We start from the raw sequence: 22,667 nt of genomic DNA, 5'->3' as shown, positions 1-22,667 counted from the left end.
CCGATTGTATTCTTTAAATAACCAGATCGAGCTAAGACTCTGCGATATTCTAAGCAATTTTGATTGTTCGAAAAGTGTAACGTAATTTCTAGGATCCCACGACTTTTGTATTCACTTTTGGTACCCTATACCGTCACAATTTATATTTCTAGCATTCCAACTAGTACAATAAGCTACGCTGATGATAGTCATGTCTTCGTTTTTACTATGTTCTTTAGTACCTAGATATGCCCAGCGAGGTGGCGCAGTCGTTAGCACTCTGGACTCGCATTCGGGAGGACCACGGTTCAAACCCGCGTCCGGCCAACCTGATGATGTTTTGCGTGATTTCCCTAAATCGCTTCAGGCAAATGCCGGGATGGTTCCTTTGAAAGGGTACGGCCGGCTTCCTTCCCTATCCTTGCCTGATCCGATGGGACGATGATCTCGCTGTTTGGTACTTCGTCCAAAATCAACCAAGCAACCTAGATACGATGTCCCACTGTTACGGCGCTCATTTGGAGTTCAAAATCCCGCCGCGCCTATCACGAATTGTCTTCCATCGCACACTAGCGCCTCCAGTCTAATGGTGATCTCCGCCAGTTCAGTATACTGCTGGCTGCCTGCAGTGCTGTATCTTCTCTTCAATCAACTTCACGGTATGTGACTTTCGTATATTCATAGGTTTGGATATTCGAGTTATCTTAGGCGGTTAAGTACTCTGTCCTTCTCGTTCCTAGGTTTGCCTTTACAAATCGGGTCCCCTATTATCTGCTTTTTATCCTCGGTTTTTAGTAGTTTCTGGTGTCTTAAATAAAGTTTATAACCTCATAACGTTTTTAATAAGTTTGCTCTTCATCTACATTTCAATTTCCTCGTTGATGTACATGTAGACCCAACAGCTTAATTAGCTTCTCCCCTCCCGATTTTAATGTTGCACAATTTTATCCTCCTGGGAGCTTTTATCTTTGTAGTAACGGTGTTGCTTAATGGGTTATGTTTGTCAGACTGATGCTCAACCGATGGTATGTTATTTGATACTCATTATTTGTACTCCTTTAACCACATTTATTACATTAATCACGATTCTTTTAGCCGTAGTGCCTCATCTCTTGCATTATTCCCTCCGTTCATTTGTTGACGACTTCCACTCTTCATAAATTTGGATTCTGTGACTGTAAACGTGTGGTGGTGGTGGTGGTGGTGGTGTGTGGGGGGGGGGGGGTGACGACGACGACGACAACGACGACGACGACGACGACGACGACGACCTATGCGTGTGCTGATCGATGTGACACTGCTGTAAGCGCTTTTATTTACGTTTGCTTTTATTGCTGGTCCTTTAATATTAAAATGTTTTCCTTTCCATGTAGTACCACCTGAATATTCTACTTAAAGTCGAGGAAGTCGCTTGCGATTAAATCACTTATCAGCTATTTACGGTTTTAATCAAGTTCAATTTACCGTGTAGTTTTGTATTTTTTCTCGTACTAACTCAATAATAGTCTCTGTCGAGGACTGTATTAATGTTTTGTTCTTAATTTGTCCTAACATGGGGAACGCGCCTACTCTTTATCAATGATTTCGTCCAAATTTGTGGTACATCCAGAGCTTTACCAGAAATGAAAGTGACTGAAGTGGTAGCTCTACACAGGATGTTTGGAAATTCCCGTTACAAATTTCTGGAAGTAGTAGAGGGGAGTAAATACGAGTACATATCTTGAATAGGAACCATGTCCGGAAACGTCTTCCAAGGACGCTACAGAACACCAAAGTTTTAGGCAGCGGCGTCTGTAAATTTATGTATATACAGTCATTCCGTGATGATACCAACTTTCGAAGATGATGGAGATGGGTAAATGTCAATTTGAGCTAAGAGTCTCTGGTTCGGAAACGAAAGACTCAAAAGTTACAAGCGAAAATCATTCTGATACCTGTGACTGTGGATTATATGTACCGGTAATGTTTTTGTTAAAAATGTAATGTATGCAACATTCAGAGCTGGTAGTACGGAACAAAACAAACAAAAAAGTCCAGTAAACTTGGGGTCTAAAACGCTTACATTATGAGCTACGAGTTCTTGCTCAATTGAAATATTTCACACTAGTGAAGATGAGAAAGTGCTGATAGCTCTTAAAGTACGCCTTTTAGAGCCCATCTTTACTAGTCTTTGTTTTTGGTCCGTACTACCACCTCTGAAAGTTGCATACATGACATTCTTAGCAACAGTACCGGCACATGTATTCCACTGTCTGAGGTATCAGAACGATTTTAACTTTCTACTCAGTGGTTTGCGAATCGGGGTCTCCTACCTCAAATACACATCGAAACCTCTACGTTTTTACTTAAACTGCTGAAGTAACTGAACGTTACTGAATGCTGCTGAGTGCAACATACAAACATATAAACAGGCTACTTACAACATTTATCCTCCTCCATCACCATGAACGTTTGTAACATGATGGAATCACCCTGGATATACATACTTTTAGAGGCGCCGGCAGATGTTACTAGGACGCTCCACAGCGTCGTTAGATGACGTTTCTGGACGTCGGTTCCAATTCAGCATATTATATGCTCACTCCCTTCTGTAAGTCTGTAACGGAGCTTTCCCAATACCCTACATAGCCAAGAGACATGAACCATTTATACTAGAGTAATATCCAGGCACTGGTTGGCACATCCAAACGGGTACAGAATAGTAATCGGAGGACCGTGGGGCTAATTTATACGCGTAAACATTTTATTTCAAATTTTGTGTTACTTACGTTGCAAATAAACTGCAATAATGCGAAATATATTGTACTTATTACTATTTTCTTAAACGGCGTCAAAAGGAAAGATCAACGAAAATGTGCGATTGCAAATAAGTTTCAAGGAAGGAGTTGCAAGGATTACTCGTGACCATCGAATTAATACGAACTTCTATTGTTTTACAGTTGATGACTTACACGTGCCTGTGTAATACGCATCCAAAAAAGCAGCGAAAGCAGAAATTTTCTCCGCGCATTGAAAACATTATAAACGCCAAGTTTTTATAGCTATGATGGTTTTAAAGTTTCTTCAGAAAAAACAAACTTGGATTATATTCTTTAAAGATTCTCTCTCCTCGAACAGAGTAGCAGCAATAAACGTGTAACGTATTGATTCACCAAATACTTCCACTGGAATGTATTTTGATGAATTCTTCTCGGGATGTGATTTACTTTTATCTCTAGGCGAGCTCAAATTCTTTTCCTTTCGATATAGACACCGCAGGATTACAGTAGCTAGTGCGTTGAGAGGGGGCGAAAGAGAATCACTTCAATACTACATGATGGCGATCCTTCATCTTGGAAAAATCTCGTCGTATAATTTTAGATTTATTTGTCCTCCTGCATTTCATTAAATCACTCAAATATTCTTTGTATATTTTTTTTTGTTAATTTCTCACATTCTGGTGAAATAATGAAATCCCTATATTTTGCCCCACGAATTCGACCACCATATATTTTATACCTTCCCTTTTCATATCTTACATAAAATTATTAATAAATAGATTATAGTAAGCCTTATTTAGGCTTATTTCCGCTGCGCCAACCGCTCAGTGGATATTTCGCTAACACGAAAGTGTCATGTCGCACCCACTTCGCCAAGAATGCTCATTTCTCTAAACACTTCAGCATCTGGAACTCTTATTACTGTGTGCTTCATTTGGCGCGAAGCGTGCATATATCTCAGATATCGACAAAATCGCTCATGACAATTAGGCGCTCTTGTAAGTGCGAAACAAAATAAAGTGTGTTGACCTCACTGCCAGTCACAGTCTCTACTCGTTTGAGTTACATCGGCTACGAACATGTTATTAATGATGGGATGATAACACAGAGTTAAAAAAATACGGTGGCGATCACTTGTACAAATCAGTTCTGCCGTCATGAAATTTACTTTGTATAGAAAATACGTAGTTAGACGCTTGTGCGGCGCAAGACGAGGTGGCCGAGTGGTTAAGGCGTTGGACTGCTAATCCAATGTGCTCTGCACGCGTGGGTTCGAATCCCATCCTCGTCGAATGTTTTTAAGTAAGTTTCCGTGGGGACAGCTTTGTAAATGGCGCGTTTTGGACGACTTCGTAAACAGTTTCTTCTGAAGCCTCATCGTACCACAAATCAACTGCGCTATTGACTGGTCCACTTCACATTTGGTATGGAGCCATCTGTGGCGACTGTAAGTTACTTCTCACTGTTTTTATTTGCAAATGCTTCATTACATATTAACATATAGTCTTGATCCGCTATGTTTTGTTTCACACATCAAAGTTCACTTCAGATACCTTTAATTTGGTCCGCCCCACCTTTTGCTTATTTCTCGTCTCATTTTTTACTCACTATCAGGTTAGTCAGCGAATGAAACGTGGCGTTATATGCTTTGAAAATTAACATAAGTGAAGGACTCAAACATTAGAGAAAAGTCGAGATTCACAAGCCACCAACTTAGGGTATAGTAATCAACATAAAAGCTCACAAATACTGATCGAAATTAAATGTTCATATATAAATAGCTAATGAAAAAAAATTAATTTTAGCACGTTGCTATTTGTTAACAAAGTGTTTTTGTTAGAGAAAAATGTGTACGAAAATGTTTTATAATCACTTTAATAAATCCGCACAATGCCGCAACTCTCGATGTAACAAGATTTTATGCAGAGTATATTGTTTTTTCTTTCAGTACTACATAAATTATTTGTATAAACGCATCAGCAGCGCATATAAGCATACAGGCGAAAATGAGTGCAGTATGCAATTTAATTACGTAATCTGAATTTTCCTCGTAACTACTTGTATGTCACAAATGATAATAGACGTAAATTAAGCCTTGCATACTGAATGATAGACCACTGAGAATAAGCTATGAAATAAAGTAATTCTGTGAGTAAATACGACTGAATAACAGGATAAAACCAATTAAACACAATCTTAATTTGTCTCCACATGTAACATACTGTAACCAACCGAGCAGTCTTCTTAATAATGTGCTCATCATTTGTCACCAGTCAGCAATGTTTGCAACCTCAAACAGGTCTACATATATTAGCAGCGGTATTTATGTCGATAACGGATATTTGTTCAATTTTTACTGGAAACACACTCTTCCATTTAATACTTTAATTCTCTGCAATATGACTATATTTTTAAAAAAAGTTATTTTGATTTTTGTCCTGCGTAATCTAATGTATTTGCAATACTGAGCTGCCATTGAAATCTGCTGCTCATGAATATGTGGATGCTACCAAGAGAAACAAATTTCACCGAACTTAAGGGTACCCTGCTTTTAAATTAGTTTAATTTAGTCCATTCATACTCGTAGCATTAGTTTCAGAGGGTGTGGTTCTGTGGCACAGACTGGGAAGATTATACAAGAGATTCGTTAATTCTAGGAGCTCTCCAAGGTTGGTACTCTCATTTTCTTTAATACACTATTAGAAAATGAAAAAAGAACACCATGAGGTCTTCATCCCAGGATCTGGATTACCGAAAGACAAAGTAGGATGTACAGGTTTTGGCCATAAAAATGGCTAGCGACGGATAAAATGAAGAGATTACAAAATACAGACTGGCACCAGCAGGCAAAACGTTTCTGAGACAGAGAAATTCGTCGTATTGCCTGTGGCTTTTGTCTTGTTTCTCGAACGGCGTTTAATGATTTTTCTGACCTTTCGTCAGCGCGATTACGGTTTATGCTCGGTGGTCCTGGCGCAAAGACTGTTAACAAACCGACCAAGAAGATTTTGATCTCAGATCGGCGAACGGCGAAACAAGTACCGAAAGATCTAAGTCTAAACAAGGGATCTTTACCGATTGCCGCCGGCCGGGGTGGCCGAGCGGTTCTAGGCGCTACAGTATGGAACCGCGAGACCGATACGGTCGCAGGCTCGAATCCTGCCTCGGGCATGGATGTGTGTGATGTCCTTAGGTAAGTTAGGTTTAATTAGTTCTAAGTTCTAGGCGACTGATGGCCTCAGAAGTTAAGTCCCATAGTGCTCAGAGCCATTGGAACCATTTTACGGATTTCCACTGACATCGTAATTCTGTCAGCTGAACGAATGGACAGTGTCTGGAAAAAATGTTGTGAGATGAACGGCAACAGAAGCAGAAAAGTGTAATGCTGTGTTGCCGAGTTAAATGAAGCGGTGCTGGTGGATTTAGATAATGAAAATACACTAAAATTAGGGTATAAGATACGGTATTTGGCAGAAAAACAATTGTGATGGACAAAACAGGCTAGAAAGTACAGACCAGCTACAGCAAGAAAATATATTAAAAAGAGAAAATAGACATCTTATCTGTGGGTTTTGTCTCTGTATCTGGACAGACATTTGTTTAGTAATTTTTTACCTTTTGCCAGCACAAGAACAATAGATGCTCGGTGACCTTGGCGTAGACTCTATACGAGGGGCTTTCCGAAAGTAACTTTCGTCGTTGTTTTTGAAAGAGAAGGTGCTACACCAGGTGACACAAACGACATACGAATCTACTCCACATTCTTTGCTGATTCATTGACGTAAGAGGTGACAGCAGAGGAGGAACCAGTGTGTCCACCATCCGCGAACGTCTGCGGACCATGTGTGTTGGGTCTTTCCACAGTGATTCTTTCAATTCATGGCTGTCGAGAAATTCGTAAGAGACCGAGGGGGTGGAGGTCTATTCTGAACAGCACGTTGCAAGTCATCCCAGAAATGCTCAATAATGTTTGTTTCTAGGGAGTTTGGTGGCCAGCAGAAGTGTTTAAACTCAGAAGGGTGATCCTGGAGCCACTCTATAGCAATTCTGGACGTGTGGGACGTTGCATTGGCCTGCTGCAATTGCCCAAGTCCGTCGGAATGGACAATGAACATGAATGGCTGCAGGTGATCAGACAGGATAATTACGTACGTCGTATCTAGACATGTCAGGGGTCCCATGTTACCCCACCTGCACACGCGCCACACCATTACAGCAAGATCAGTCCCCTGCTGATATGCAGGATCCATCGATTCATGAGGTTGTCTCCATACCCGTACACATCCAACCACTCGATACAATTTGAAACTAGACTCATCCGATCAGGCAATTTACACTCCTGGAAATGGAAAAAAGAACACATTGACACCGGTGTGTCAGACCCACCATACTTGCTCCGGACACTGCGAGAGGGCTGTACAAGCAATGATCACACGCACGGCACAGCGGACACACCAGGAACCGCGGTGTTGGCCGTCGAATGGCGCTAGCTGCGCAGCATTTGTGCACCGCCGCCGTCAGTGTCAGCCAGTTTGCCGTGGCATACGGAGCTCCATCGCAGTCTTTAACACTGGTAGCATGCCGCGACAGCGTGGACGTGAACCGTATGTGCAGTTGATGGACTTTGAGCGAGGGCGTATAGTGGGCATGCGGGAGGCCAGGTGGACGTACCGCCGAATTGCTCAACACGTGGGGCGTGAGGTCTCCACAGTACATCGATGTTGTCGCCAGTGGTCGGCGGAAGGTGCACGTGCCCGTCGACCTGGGACCGGACCGCAGCAACGCACGGATGCACGCCAAGACCGTAGGATCCTACGCAGTGCCGTAGGGGACCGCACCGCCACTTCTCAGCAAATTAGGGACACTGTTGCTCCTGGGGTATCGGCGAGGACCATTCGCAACCGTCTCCATGAAGCTGGGCTACGGTCCCGCACACCGTTAGGCCGTCTTCCGCTCACGCCCCAACATCGTGCAGCCCGCCTCCAGTGGTGTCGCGACAGGCGTGAATGGAGGGACGAATGGAGACGTGTCGTCTTCAGCGATGAGAGTCGCTTCTGCCTTGGTGCCAATGATGGTCATATGCGTGTTTGGCGCCGTGCAGGTGAGCGCCACAATCAGGACTGCATACGACCGAGGCACACAAGGCCAACACCCGGCATCATAGTGTGGGGAGCGATCTCCTACACTGGCCGTACACCACTGGTGATCGTCGAGGGGACACTGAATAGTGCACGGTACATCCAAACCGTCATCGAACCCATCGTTCTACCATTCCTAGACCGGCAAGGGAACTTGCTGTTCCAACAGGACAATGCACGTCCGCATGTATCCCGTGCCACCCAACGTGCTCTAGAAGGTGTAAGTCATCTACCCTGGCCAGCAAGATCTCCGGATCTGTCCCCCATTGAGCATGTTTGGGACTGGATGAAGCGTCGTCTCACGCGGTCTGCACGTCCAGCACGAACGCTGGTCCAACTGAGGCGCCAGGTGGAAATGGCATGGCAAGCCGTTCCACAGGACTACATCCAGCATCTCTACGATCGTCTCCATGGGAGAATAGCAGCCTGCATTGCTGCGAAAGGTGGATATACACTGTACTAGTGCCGACATTGTGCATGCTCTGTTGCCTGTGTCTATGTGCCTGTGGTTCTGTCAGTGTGATCATGTGATGTATCTGACCCCAGGAATGTGTCAATAAAGTTTCCCCTTCCTGGGACAATGAATTCACAGTGTTCTTATTTCAATTTCCAGGAGTGTATTTCCAGTCATCAACAGTCCAATGTCAGTGTCGACGGGCCCAGAGGAGGCGCAAAGGTTTCTGTCGTGCAGTCATCAAGCGTACACGAGTGGGCCTTCGGCTCGGAAAGCCCATATCGATGGTGTTTCGTTGAATGGTTCGCACGCTGACACTTGTTGATGGCCCAGCATTGAAATCCGAAGTAATTTGCGGACAGGTTGCACTTCTGTCACTTTGAATGATGGTCTTTAGTTGTCGGGTGGCCCCGTTCCAGCAGGATCTTTTTCCGGTCGCAGCGATGTCGAAAATTTGTTGATTTACCGGATTCCTGACATACAATCGTAAAATGGTTTTGCGGGAAAATCCCCAAGTGGTCGCTATCTCGGAGATGCTGTGTCCTATCGCTCGTGCGCCGATTGTAAGACGACGTTCAAACCCGTTTAAATCTTGATAACATGACATTGTAGCAGCACTAACCAATCTAACAATTCCGCCAGACTCTTGTTTTACATAGGCGTTGCCGACCACAGCGCCGTATTTTGCATATTTACGTACCTTTGTATTTGAATACGCATGCCTATACCAGTTTCTTTGGCGCTTCAGTGTATTTTACCAGTGGGGTTTTTGCCCGTCAAAGGAAGACGCAAGTGGGGGCAGCTCTGGTGACCGTTTTGTAATCAGAACGTCCGTTCACGGTGTATCCTGGCTGGCTTCACACATAGTACATATCTGTTGGCATATTTAAACGTTTTCTATTTTTTATTTCCTTTTTATTTTTTCTTTTACCTTTTTTGTTTCTACAACATTACTGCAGCAAATTTTTAAACTTACCGTCTTATTCCGTGAATTTTAAACTTCTCACTAAGTTGTTTGTAAGAAAGCCACAGGTTTTAATCATCGTTAAGTCCTACGAGCCGATACCTATCCTAATAATCTCTTTTAATCTTAAATCAAGATCTATGTATCTTTTTCCTTTGTTTCAAAGAGGAAGGCCAGTGGAATCTCTTTTTTCTCACATATAGCGTCTACTGCTTCCCGTTTCAGCTTAATGATTAGAAGGTATTCATTCAAATGTTTTTGATTTGTTCAGACTTTTAATTTCCCATGCCAAGCTTTGACAGTATTCGTGGTCCTGTGGCACTGGTTAAAGCATTACACATTTCACTTTGTATACTACGACTTTCCAACATTGATTGACCATATAGTTTGCGAATTCCATGACCTTTTCTCCAGTGAACACAATCCCCATTATTGCTATCCTCACTTCATCAACAGTATTCGGTTGAAGATGTGGCACTGCAGTCACATGTTGTAAAACGGTCGTACTTTGTCCCTGTATTCCTTCGTTAGTTCCATGTCTTGTATTTTCTTCTTCAGTCATTGGTTGAAGACAAAATTACAACCAGAATAAATAGGATGTTTCGGGGAACACTGTTTTCATAGCTCTAATCGTAGCCATTTCGTAGCACTGAAGTTTTCTTTTATGTGTATTTTTGTCTGAGACCAAAGCAAATGTGGACACACGGAGGATGGCCTGCACGAGACTTGTCTGGCAGGCCTCAGACGCTGCTGGTAGTCCACCAGTCCAAGTGCCAGGGGTGTAACCACAAGCTTTGTGGCTGGTGAAGGCGACATGGACTGGTGCCTGAACCTCAGTAGCTCGGTGTAGTAAACGTCGGTAGAAGTTTATCATCCCCAGGGACGGACGCACTCCATACGTGTTTTTTGGGCAAAAAGTAAGTATGGTGATGCACTCAATGGTTACATTTGGGTCACTAACACTAAATCGTAATAAAGTGACTAATTGTGCATCGATTATGCGTTTACCTGTATTTGTGAGGTTTCCACAGTCATCAGACCTTTCGAATACCTGTGTGTAGATGTCTTTATTGTTATTATGAGAAAATATGTGATGGTACCAACACGTCACTGAGGTCGTTAGGACCTGTAGTCGACATTAAGACTCTCGTCAGCTTGTTGCTCTTCTCTTTTCAGCTTGCAAGCCGGTATTTTCACTCGACGCATCATCGTCACGCATTCAGTGTGTATTTCCTCAAGTCTTTCACAAGGTAGGCTCCACACGAGTGCTTCATTGTTAGCAATGATATCCTCTGTAACTAAAGTTCTGGGAATAATGGGAGAAAACCCCCTCATTTTCGATGGACAGTTCCTCAGAGGTCAATGTTCACTCAAGTGTCGGGAAACAACCGGTCGATAGGCCATCCACATCATTCAGATGTTTTCTTCTGTCGTCTCGATGCATGTCTCTTCAGTTGATATAAAATATCTCACAGTTTCTAGGATGAATTTTCGTTCTGCAGCGGAGTGACTGCTTGCTCCTGGTCCCCGGTCCAAGTCTCCGTCTTACTCACAGTTTTAACCTGCCAGGGAGTTTGTGTCTAACAAGTGCTTGTCAGTTGTTGCCTAGTCTATCCATCTTATATTCACATTCACTATCTGCGGTTAGCAGACGACCATACATTCATTCATTTCGCAGATCTCACCAAACTGGATGTAGGGATTTACTTTGTGGGAGTGCACATGTGATCAATTAAATAAATAAATTGTCATTCTTTCCCACACTGGTATCCGGCTTCGCTGTATTAATTGAAATTGAGTTATTTTACAAAAAAATGTGTTGTTCTGACAAAAATAATGAAGTATGTTGTACCTATTTTAAATGTCGGGCGGTACTGTACCCTTTCACAATAATAATAACAAACAAGTAGCATTAGAATCTCTTTCATTTTAAAAATTTTAATTGCGGGCAAGGGATGAAGATTGTGTCGACTATCGCGTTTTAGTAAGAACCATCACGTCTAGGACCTGGAATTATTTTGGAAAACGATGTCAACCCAAACAGGCTGTCCGGACAAGGTAAACAAGCTTGTACCCTCTTTACACGAACAGATTTCATAGTTCCCAAGACATTTTAGCGAATTTTAAAGGACATCATATTCGCTGTTGACCATAGAAATTATTTATTTCACAATTGCAATTTCGGCCTTTGGTCATTTTCAAGTGGAACTTTAAAATCCTCCCTCATGTATACCTGGCATCGTCGAAAATAGCCCTGAAATGTATGCTATTGACAATATACATAAATGACCTTGTGGATGACATCGGAAGTTCACTGAGGCTTTTTGCAGATAGTGTTGTGGTGTATAGAGAGGTTGTAACAATGGAAAATTGTACTGAAATGCAGGAGGATCTGCAGCGAATTCACGCATGGTGCAGGGAATGGCAATTTAATCTCAATGTAGACAAGTGTAATGTGCTGCGAATACGCAGAAAGATAGATCCCTTATCATTTAGCTACAAAGTAGCAGGTCAGCAACGGGAAGCAGTTAATTCCATAAATTATCTGGGAGTACGCGTTAGGAGTGATTTAAAATGTAATGATCATATAAAGTTGATCGTCTGTAAAGCAGATGACGGACTGAGACTCATTGGAAGAATCCTAAGGAAATGCAATCCGAAAACAAAGGAAGTAGGTTACAGTACGCTTGTTCGCCCACTGCTTGAATACTGCTCAGCAGTGTGGGATCCGTACCAGATAGGGTTGATAGAAGAGATAGAGAAGATCCAACAGAGAGCAGCGCGCTTCGTTACAGGATCATTTAGTAATCGCGAAAGCGTTACGGAGATGATAGATAAACTCCAGTGGAAGACTCTGCAGGAGAGACGCTCAGTAGCTCGGTACGGGCATTTGTTAAAGTTTCGAGAACATACTTTCACCGAAGAGTCAAGCAGTATATTGCTCCCTCCTACGTATATCTCGCGAAGAGACCATGAGGATAAAATCAGAGAGATTAGAGCCCACACAGAAGCATACCGACAATCCTTCTTTCCACGAACAATACGAGACTGGAATAGAAGGGAGAACCGATAGAGTTACTCAAGGTACCCTCCGCCACACACCCTCAGGTGGCTTGCGGAGTATGGATGTAGATGTAGATGTAGCTGGTATTCTCCCGCGAAGGAAAGCTCAATCTATCTTGTCATAGATACGATGAAACTGGATGATGGTGAATAGGTGCTTACGTTTCAGGAATTTTGGTCAGGTCCCTTTAACGTGAAACAACGACAGAAAGGTGTGAGAAAGAGAGAGAGAGAGAGAGAGAGAGAGAGAGAGAGAGAGAGAGAGAGAGATAATGGGCTTTTTCTGCCGTCGTTCATCAAGTACAGTCCTGAAATATCCCCCTAACAGGGCCTCAGTGTAAAACTGTTGAAGTTTTCTTGCCCACCTGCTGACATACTGCCTGTATCTTGGTATCTTCGGCCAACGTTCGTGTAGTGATTTTCCTGATGTTCCACAAACAGCAGTGGCTAACATTGTCGAAGAATCACCTTCCACCGCTGGCGAAGGAGTGAAGTTGGCTACGTGGGCTTTCCAAAAGTGGTGCCCCGACCTTTTTGTAGGTGCCACACGTGGTTCCGATCAGCTCATCTGCCACTGCCGGTTTCCAGAGTCTCTCCAGCTACGGATGTGTTGTAACAGCGTCCTCGCCGACAGCCTTGGTTTCCGTATAGTTCCGTAGCCGTAAGATACTTGGGTTCTAAACATCGTGAGTAATTGAAATAACTGCAACGACGAAAGGGAAGCTGTCTCTTCTCAATTATGGTCATCGCTACCAGATTTACAGAAAATATGAATATATGTGTTTGTTGTGTGTCAATTCCGCATAGAGTAAGTGCTAAGGCCAATTAAAAATTGCTGGTGTGAGAAACATGGATGAACAGCAACGTTCTTGCCCACCTGGCGAAGCACATGTGCAAATTAAGAAGCGAATGCACAACTGCAGGAAAAGGTTCCACGAATAAACGGCAGTGCCTGTTTTCCAAATTTTTACAGAGGAACTTACAACATCAAGATAAAGCTCTGGAATTCGTTGCAAATATGCCAAATTATGACAACTCAGAGACCTCACTAATTAAAGCATGAAGGGAATCCACTGTGGTTACCCATAATCCTGACACTAGTTCGGTCATTCATCTGACTAGAGACATTTTGAAATTTACTGAAGGTAATTGTTTCTTGAAAACTGACGATGGGTCTCTTCATGATAAAAGAATCCTACACTTCAGCTGGGGAGAAGGGGAGAAAATCCTTTGTGAAAATGGTACTTTTCTTATGAACGGGACATTTGACAGTCGTCCAAAACAACTGTACATCATTTAAGTTGACACCCGAATCACAGAAAAAGAGACGAAATATTTCCTGTTTTATTTAAATTGCTTGTAGGCAAAAGTAAAATACACAATACATTTTTCTCGATTGAAAAACAGCGCTAGACATTGAAATGACTACAATTAAAGTTATGAAAACGGTGTTCCCCGAAACATACCATTCCAGTTGGAATTTTAACTTCTATCAATATCTGCGGTAGAAAATAAAAGACCTGAAACTAACGAAGGAACACAGGAACAGCGAAAAAGTAAGACTGATTTTCCGCACGCGCGATGCAGTGCCACATCTTCTACCAAATAGTGTTAATGAAGTGTGGATAGTAATAATGGAAGAAGCGCCCAATGGAGAAAAGCTCATGAAATTCGCGGACTATAAGGTCAGGCAATGGCTGGAAAATTGTAGCATATCCATTGAAATGTTTAATGTTTTGGTTAGTGGCACAGATCCACAAATGCTGTCAAAGTTTGGAATGGAAAACTGAATGTCTCACTAGATCGAAAACAACTGAACGAAAACTTTCTGTTCAGTAAGCTGAAACAGAAAGCAGTAAATGCTATATGTGAAATAAAAAAAGATTCAATTGGATGCCTCTTCGCAACACAAGAAAAAGATACATCGGTACTGACATCACCTAAAAGACATTATTAGAATATGTAACCAATCAGAGGATTCTCGGGGTTTAAAATCTCTGGCATTCTTACAAACAACAGAGTGAGTAGTTAAAATTCATAAAATAAGATAGTAAGTTTAATAATTTGGTGCAGTTACCTTGTAGAAACAAAAAAGGTAAAATTAAAACAATAAGAAATAAAAAGGAAATAATAAATAGAAAACATTTAAATATGCCTACAGGTATGTACTATGTGTGTAGCCAATCCACAGACAGGATAAATTGTGAAGGAGTTACCAAACGGTTCGAAAGGCCTCCGTCACTGTTGTGGCTTCTTTTGACGGTCGGAAAACAGAGTACCAAAATATCTGTGACCGTAAACATCACGTTGACGTCACAGGTCGCAAGTCCCATCGTCGGAAAGCTCACAATACTATCACAACTTGGCGATCTCGTGGCCGTGAGTATTATACAGTATGTGTGTTCACACCGTCTGAGAACTTTTTCCTGATCATTAGTGCTGCCCTCTTTCTACCTGCAACGGTCGAATCCAGCAGCACAAGAACCCAGTATCTTTTTAATTTGAGGCTTTCTTCTTTCTTGTTAAGGGTGTTGTCATATTTGTGATTTCTGTGGGTTTCCAGAACGTGACAGGCGTGGTAACTATTAGAGCAAGATGCTGCATGTCGTTGAATTTTATTATGAGGTCTTTCTCACACAGTGCGTGCTCCGCCACGGCCGATTTTCTATCTGCCTCAACCTACAGTACTGTTTGTTATCCTAGTGATCATCTTAATTCAACAGAGACATTTCCACATGTGGGTGGTGTGCAGACATTCCGAGTGAGTGCCTTTCATCGTTTGCCAATCCTAGATATTGTTTGACCTTTTTGGCCGTTTGGATGAAAGTAGTTCCGAAAGTGATTTGCGTCACTGTTTTGCGCACGAACTTTATTGCCGAAACAAATACACCATGCCATTATGAATTACACACCTTGCACCATATTTCGACATAGTGACCATCGACAGACATTTGATGTAGTGTGCAATCAGTCTGAAGGAACCAGACTAGCAAAACGCAGTACCTGCGATGCAAAGAACTGTCGCACGGCCTGTTCCAACTCAGTACAGGTTTTCATTCGTGGATGTGAAGGACCGATCACTTCGACTTTCATCCTCCATTCTCGGCCTTCCTTCTCTGTATATGCAACAACAGCGACCAAACATTTGGGGAAACCTGACCTCTTCACCACACACAGTCTGTAGGCATTCACTACGCCCTTCCGTTGGTGATCACTTCGTCACCACATGTCCGTCTGCCATCGTGGTGTGTACTCTGCTGACAGATCTTCCGTCATTGAATCGGCATTGGATGTGGATTCATATGGCGTTTGTTTGTATCACCTGGTGTAACATCTTCTCTTTCGAAAACAATGACTAAAGTTACTTTCGGAAAGCCCCTCGTAAACAGTCACTACGCCGAGATCACCAAACTGTTCTCGTTCTGACAGAAGGTCAGAAAAGTTATAAAACAAACGCCGGTCCAGATATCGAGACAAAATCCAAAGGCAATACGCCCAATTTCTCGTTTTCAGAAATGTTTTCCTACTTTTTCCGGTCTGTATTTTATATTCTGTTGTGTCCATCGCTAGTTATTTTTTGGCCAAATACCGTACCCCATATTCTAGTTTTAGTGTCTTCATTATCTAAATCCCCCAGAACGGTTTCATTTAACTCCATAATATACCATCATTTTTGCTCTGTTTTTGTTGATGTTCATCTCATAACTTTTTTATCAAGACACTGTCCATTCTTTTAACAGATCTGCCAAATCTTTCTCTGTACGTGATAAAATTACGATGTCAGTGGCAAATCATAAGGCCTCTGGAGAGGCTAGAGAGTTCTTTTCCAGACACTCTGTCTATGCAGGCGAGTGTAATGTTAAGCAAATGAACTACATAAAACGACATTTCTATTTCACAGGCTGGATTATGGATGGAAGTGCTAGTTGACAAGCACATCAGAGCGGGACTAAACAACACATAAAAGCCACAGTATGACATGAGTTTCCATGGTACTAGAGGGAGCTGTAGAGGGCAAAAACTGTAGAGGAAGATACAGATTGGAATACATCCAGCAAATAATTGGGGACGTAGGTTGCAAGTGCTACTCTGAGATGAAGAGGTTAGCACAAGAGAGGAATTCGTGGCGGGACGTATCAAATCAGTCAGAAGACTGCTGACCAAAAAAAAAAGGTTATAAACTTTATTTAAGACATCAGAAACTAGTAAAAGCCGAGAATGAACATTAGATAACAGGGGACTGCATTTAGAAAGGCAAGTGTAGGAACGTGAAGGACAGCTTACAGAACCGCCCCTAAAATAACTCGAATGTCCAAAACTATCAATACACGACACTGACATACCGTGAAGTTGACTGCCGAGAGGGTAAAGCACTGCAGGCGGCCAGCGATGTACTGTAGTGACGGGGATCGCGATAACACCGGGGGCCATAGTGTGCGGTGGAAGACTCCAACACGTGATAGATTCAGCGGGATTTTGAACTCCAACGTATTAAAAGACCTACCAGTAAGACCGATATGCCGGGTGATCAAAAAGTCAGTATAAATTTGAAAATTGAATAAATCACGGAATAATGTAGATAGAGAGGTACAAATTGACACACATGCTTGGAATGACATGGGGTTTTATTAGAACCAAAAAAATACATAGGTTAAAAAAATGTCCGACAGATTGCGGTTCATCTGATCAGAATAGCAATAATTAGCATAACAAAATAAGGCAAAGCAAAGACTATGTTCTTTACAGGAAATGCTCAATATGTCCACCATCATTCCTCAACAATAGCTGTAATGTTGTGAACAGCACTGTAAACCATGTCCGGAGTTATGGTGAGGCATTGGCGTCGGATGTTGTCTTTCAGCATCCCTAGAGGTGTCGGTCGATCACGATACACTTGCGACTTCAGGTAACCCCAAAGCCAACAATCGCACAGACTGAGGTCTGGGGACCTGGGAAGCCTAGCATGACGAAAGTGGCGGCTGAGTACACGATCATCACCAAACGACGCGCGGAAGAGATCTTTCAGGTGTCTGGCAATATGGGGTGGAGCGCTATCCCGCATTAACATTGTACGTTCCAGCAGCTGTTTATCAGCCAGGCTGGGGATGATGCGATTCTGTAACATATCGGCGTACCTCTCACCCGTCACGTCTCTCTCATTACAGCTCCTTTTATACACGATTGTCATGCGCCATCTGTCGGACATTTCGTGAACTTTTTGTTTTTTTGTTCTAATAAAACCCCATGTCTTTCCAAGCATGTGTGTCAATTTTTACCTCTCTATCTACATTATTCCGTGGTTTATTAAGTTTTCAAATGTATACTGACTTTTTGATCACCCTGTACCTCATTTGACCATGACCACGTTGGTTATCATAAACACTGGACGCATAAAATTTACAGGTTGTAGAACGTTCATGTGCCTATATTGATAAACAGTGGTCTGAGGAATAAAATACGCAGGGGTGATGTTTTTTTTTTTTTTTTTGCTACGAGACTGGCACCAATCTTCTCTGAAATCTTACCATAGTACTGAAACCTATGGCAACCATGGTATTCAGAGGTGCTAACTATAGGCTGGAAAGTAATGCCATAAATACGAACAGTCAGGTGAGAACCTCTTTTCATTAAAATGTCCTTATTAATATTTCTAACGAAGTCGGCACTGTAGCCATTACGCAAAGCATGACATAAATGAGTTACTACTCCTTTTCGAATCTTTCACAAGATTAAGACACGTAATGTATCCTGTTTAGCATTACTCTAAAGGCGGCCATTTTATGATTGAGAAGATTAACTGCTGTACTGTGGATTACTGAGCCCGTAGATGTCAGTTTTCTACAAACGCCAAAGGACATAACGGAATCCGGCAATGTGATCATGAGATCCAAATAAGGAAGTGAACCGAGACACTGTGTAGCATGGTAAACTGAATATTCCGGTGGATGCTATTTAATTTATCCAAAAACTGATCACTATTAACCCTGTTGCTGTCGTGGAGTAGCAAAACGTCACTGACGTATCTGCACCACAGCACTATTTTTTCGGTAGGGTGGGGAAAATTTTCCATGACGCCACGTTCGACATTAGCCATGAGAACGTTAGCAAAACGAAAGGCGAAGGGAAATCCCATTGCCAGCCCATCTTTTTGTGTGAACTAACAGTCCTCGTCAGGAGAAAGGCTTGATTTTCAACACCCTTGAGGAGCTTGAAATTGTTCGCAGTAAAAACTCACTCCCATTGTATTCTTTAAATAACCAGATCGAGCTAAGACTCCGCGGTATTCTAAGCAATTTTGATTGTTCGAAAAGTGAAACGTAATTTCTTGGTTCCCACGACTTTTGAATTCACTTTTGGTACCCTATACCGTCACAATTTATATTTCTAGCATTCCAACTAGTACAATAAAGCTACGCTGATGATAATCACGTCCTCGTTTTTACTATGTTCTATAGTACCTAGATACGCCCAGCGAGGTGGCGCAGTCGTTAGCACACTGCACTCGCATTCGGGAGGACGACGTTTCAAACTCGCGTCCGGCCATCCTGATTATGTTTTTCCGTGATTTCCCTAAATCGCTCCAGGCAAATGCCGGGATGGTTCCTTTGAAAGGGTACGGCCGGCTTCCTTCCCTATCCTTGCCTGATCCGATGGGACGATGATCTCGCTGTTTGGTACTTCGTCCAAAATCAACCAAGCAACCTAGATACGATGTCCCACTGTTACGGCGCTCATTTGGAGTTCAAAATCCCGCCGCGCCTATCACGAATTGTCTTCCACCGCACACTAGCGCCTCCAGTCTAATGGCGATCCCCGCCAGTTCAGTATACGGCTGGCTGCCTGCAGTACTGTATCTTCTCGGCAATCAACTTCACGGTATGTGACTTTCGTATATTCATAGGTTTGGACAATCGAGTTATCTTAAGCGGTTAAGTGCTCTGTCCTTCTCGTTCCTAGGTTTGCCTTTACAAATGGGGTCCCCTATTATCTGCTTCTTATCCTTTGTTTTTAGTGATTTCTGGTGTCTTAAATAAAGTTTACAACCTCATAACGTTTTTAATAAGTTTGTCCTTCATCTGCATTTCAATTTCGTCGTCGATGTACTTGTAGACCCAACAGCTTAATTAACTTCTCCCTTCCAGATTTTAATGTTGCACAATTTTATCCTCTTGGGAGCTTTTATCTTTGTAGTAACGGTATTGGTTAATGGGCTGTGTTTGTCAAACAGATGCTCCACTGATGGTATGTTATTTGATACTCCTTCTTTGTACTCCTTTAACCACATTTATTACATTAACCACAGTTCTTTTTGCCGTAGTGCCCCATCGCTTGCACTATTCGTTCCATTCATTTGCCTGTTATTTGGTGACGACTTCCACTCTTCATAAGCTTGGATTATGTGACTGTAAACGATTTGTGGGGTGGGGGGGGGGGGGTGGGGGAGGGGGAAGGTGATCAATGTGACTCTACTGTGCTTTTATTTACGTTTGCTTTTATTGCTGGTACTTAATTTTTTTAAATGTATATATTAAAAGTATGTTTACCTTAACATGTAGAACCACCCGAAGATTTTACTTCAACGCAGCGAAACCGGTTGTAATATAATCATTCATCAACGATTTACGATTTTAATCAAGTTCAATTTACCATGTAGCTTTGTATTTTTTCTCGAACTCAATAATGGTCTCTGTCGGGGAATGTGTTAACGTTTTGTTCTTAATTTCTCCTAACATGGGGATCGCGCCTACTCGTTATCAGCGATTTCGTCAATATTTCTGGTACGTCCAGAGCTTTTCCAGAAATGAAAGTGACAGAAGTGGTAGCTCTACACTGGATGTTCGAAAATTCCCGTTACAAATTTCTGGAAGTAGTAGAGGGGAGTAAATACGAGTACATATTTTGAACAGGAACCCATGTCCGGAAACGTCTTCCAAGGGCGCTACAGAGTATCAAAGTATATGTACCGGTACCGTTTTTGTTAAAAATGTAAGGTATGCAACGTTCAGAGATAGTAGAATGGAACAAAATGAACAAAGTCCAGTAAACTTGGGGTCTAAAACGCTTACATTTTGAGCTACGATTACTTGCGCAGTTGAGATGTTTCACACTAGTGAAGATGAGAAAGTGCTGATAGCTCTTAAGGTGTGCATTTTAGAGCATATGTTTACTAGTCTTTGTTTTTGGTCCATACTACTACCTCTCAACGTTGCATACATGACGTTCTTAGCAACAGTACCGGTACGTGTATTCCACTGTCAGAGGCGTCAGAACGATTTTCGCTAGTAACTTTCGACGCAGTTGTTTGCGGACCATGGTCTTCTATCTCAAATACACAGCGTATTATATACTCACTCCTTTCTGTAAGTCTGTAACGGAGCTTTCCCAATACCCTGCATAGCCGAGAGACATGAGCCATTTATACTAGAGTAATATCCAGGCACTGGTTGGCACATCGAAACGGGTACAGAATAGTAATCAGAGGACCGTGGGGTCGAATTTATACGCGTAAACTTTTTATTTCAAATTTTTGTGTTATTTACGCTGCAAATAAACTGCAATAATGCGAAATATATTGTACTTATTACTACTTTCATAAAGGGCGTCAAAAGGAAAGGTCAAAGAAAATGTGCGATTGCAAATAAGTTTCAAGGTAGGAGCTGTAAGGATTACTCGTGACCAGCAAATTAGTTACATACAAACTTCTATTGTTTTACAGTTGATGAATTACATGTGCCAGTGTAATACTCATGCAAAAAAGCAGCGAAAGCAGAAATTTTCTCTGCGCTTTGCAAGCATTATAAACGCCGACTTTTTAAAGTTTCTTCAGAAAAAAAAACTTGGATTATATTCATTAAAGATTCTCTCTCCTCGAACAGTGTAGCAGCAAACAACGTGTAACGTATTGATTCACCAAATATCTCCACTGGAATGTATTTTGATAAATTCTTCTCGGGATGTGATTTTCTTTTATCTCTAGACGAGCTCAAATTCTTTGCCTTTCGATATAGACACCGCAGGATTACTGTAGCTGGTGCGTTGAGAGGGGGCAAAAGAGAATCACTTCAATATTACAGGATGGCGATCCTTCATCTTGGAAAAATATCGTCGTATAATTTTAGATTTATTTGTCCTCCCGCACTTCATTAAATCACTCAAATATTGTTTGTATAATTTTTTTGTTAATTTCTCACATTCTGGTGAAATAATGAAATCCCTATATTTTGCCCCACGAATTCGACCACCATATATTTTATACCTTCCCTTTTCATATCTTACATAAAATTGTTAATAAATACATTATAGTAAGCCTTATTTAGGCTTATTTCCGCTGCGCCAACCGCTCAGTGGAATTTTCGCTAACACGAAAGTGTCATGTCGCACCCACTTTGCCAAGAATGCTCATTTCTCTAAACACTTCAGCATCTGGAACTCCTATTACTGTGTGCTTCATTTGGCGCCAAGCGTGTATATACCTCAGATGTCGACAAAATCGCTCATGACAATTAGGCGCTCTTGTAAGTGCGAAACAAAATAAAGTGTGTTGACCTCACTGCCAGTCACAGTCTCTACTCGTTTGAGTTACATCGGCTACGAACATGTTATTAATGATGGGATGATAACACAGAGTTAAAAAAATACGGTGGCGATCACTTGTACAAATCAGTTCTGCCGTCACGAAATTTACTTTGTATAGAAAATACGTAGTTAGACGCTTGTGCGGCGCAAGACGAGGTGGCCGAGTGGTTAAGGCGTTGGACTGCTAATCCAATGTGCTCTGCACGCGTGGGTTCGAATCCCATCCTCGTCGAATGTTTTTAAGTAAGTTTCCGTGGGGACAGCTTTGTAAATGGCGCGTTTTGGACGACTTCGTAAACAGTTTCTTCTGAAGCCTCATCGTACCACAAATCAACTGCGCTATTGACTGGTCCACTTCACATTTGGTATGGAGCCATCTGTGGCGACTGTAAGTTACTTCTCACTGTTTTTATTTGCAAATGCTTCATTACATATTAACATATAGTCTTGATCCGCTATGTTTTGTTTCACACATCAAAGTTCACTTCAGATACCTTTAATTTGGTCCGCCCCACCTTTTGCTTATTTCTCGTCTCATTTTTTACTCACTATCAGGTTAGTCAGCGAATGAAACGTGGCGTTATATGCTTTGAAAATTAACATAAGTGAAGGACTCAAACATTAGAGAAAAGTCGAGATTCACAAGCCACCAACTTAGGGTATAGTAATCAACATAAAAGCTCACAAATACTGATCGAAATTAAATGTTCATATATAAATAGCTAATGAAAAAA

The 22,667-nt window shown here is 42.0% G+C and overlaps 2 non-coding genes across 2 annotated transcripts; both read left to right on the top strand.

The window, feature by feature from the left end:
- Positions 1 to 3,947: 3,947 nt before the first annotated feature.
- Positions 3,948 to 4,029, top strand: Trnas-gcu (transfer RNA serine (anticodon GCU)). Its single transcript has one exon. It is a non-coding gene; the product is annotated as a tRNA-Ser (tRNA).
- An 18,054-nt stretch (positions 4,030 to 22,083) lies between these two features.
- Trnas-gcu (transfer RNA serine (anticodon GCU)) lies at positions 22,084 to 22,165 on the top strand. Its single transcript has one exon. It is a non-coding gene; the product is annotated as a tRNA-Ser (tRNA).
- Positions 22,166 to 22,667: the final 502 nt, after the last annotated feature.

The sequence above is a fragment of the Schistocerca serialis genome, chromosome 8, assembly GCF_023864345.2.
Source record: "Schistocerca serialis cubense isolate TAMUIC-IGC-003099 chromosome 8, iqSchSeri2.2, whole genome shotgun sequence".
Taxonomy (NCBI): Eukaryota; Metazoa; Arthropoda; class Insecta; order Orthoptera; family Acrididae; genus Schistocerca; species Schistocerca serialis.
This window is presented reverse-complemented; position numbering and strand designations above follow the sequence as displayed.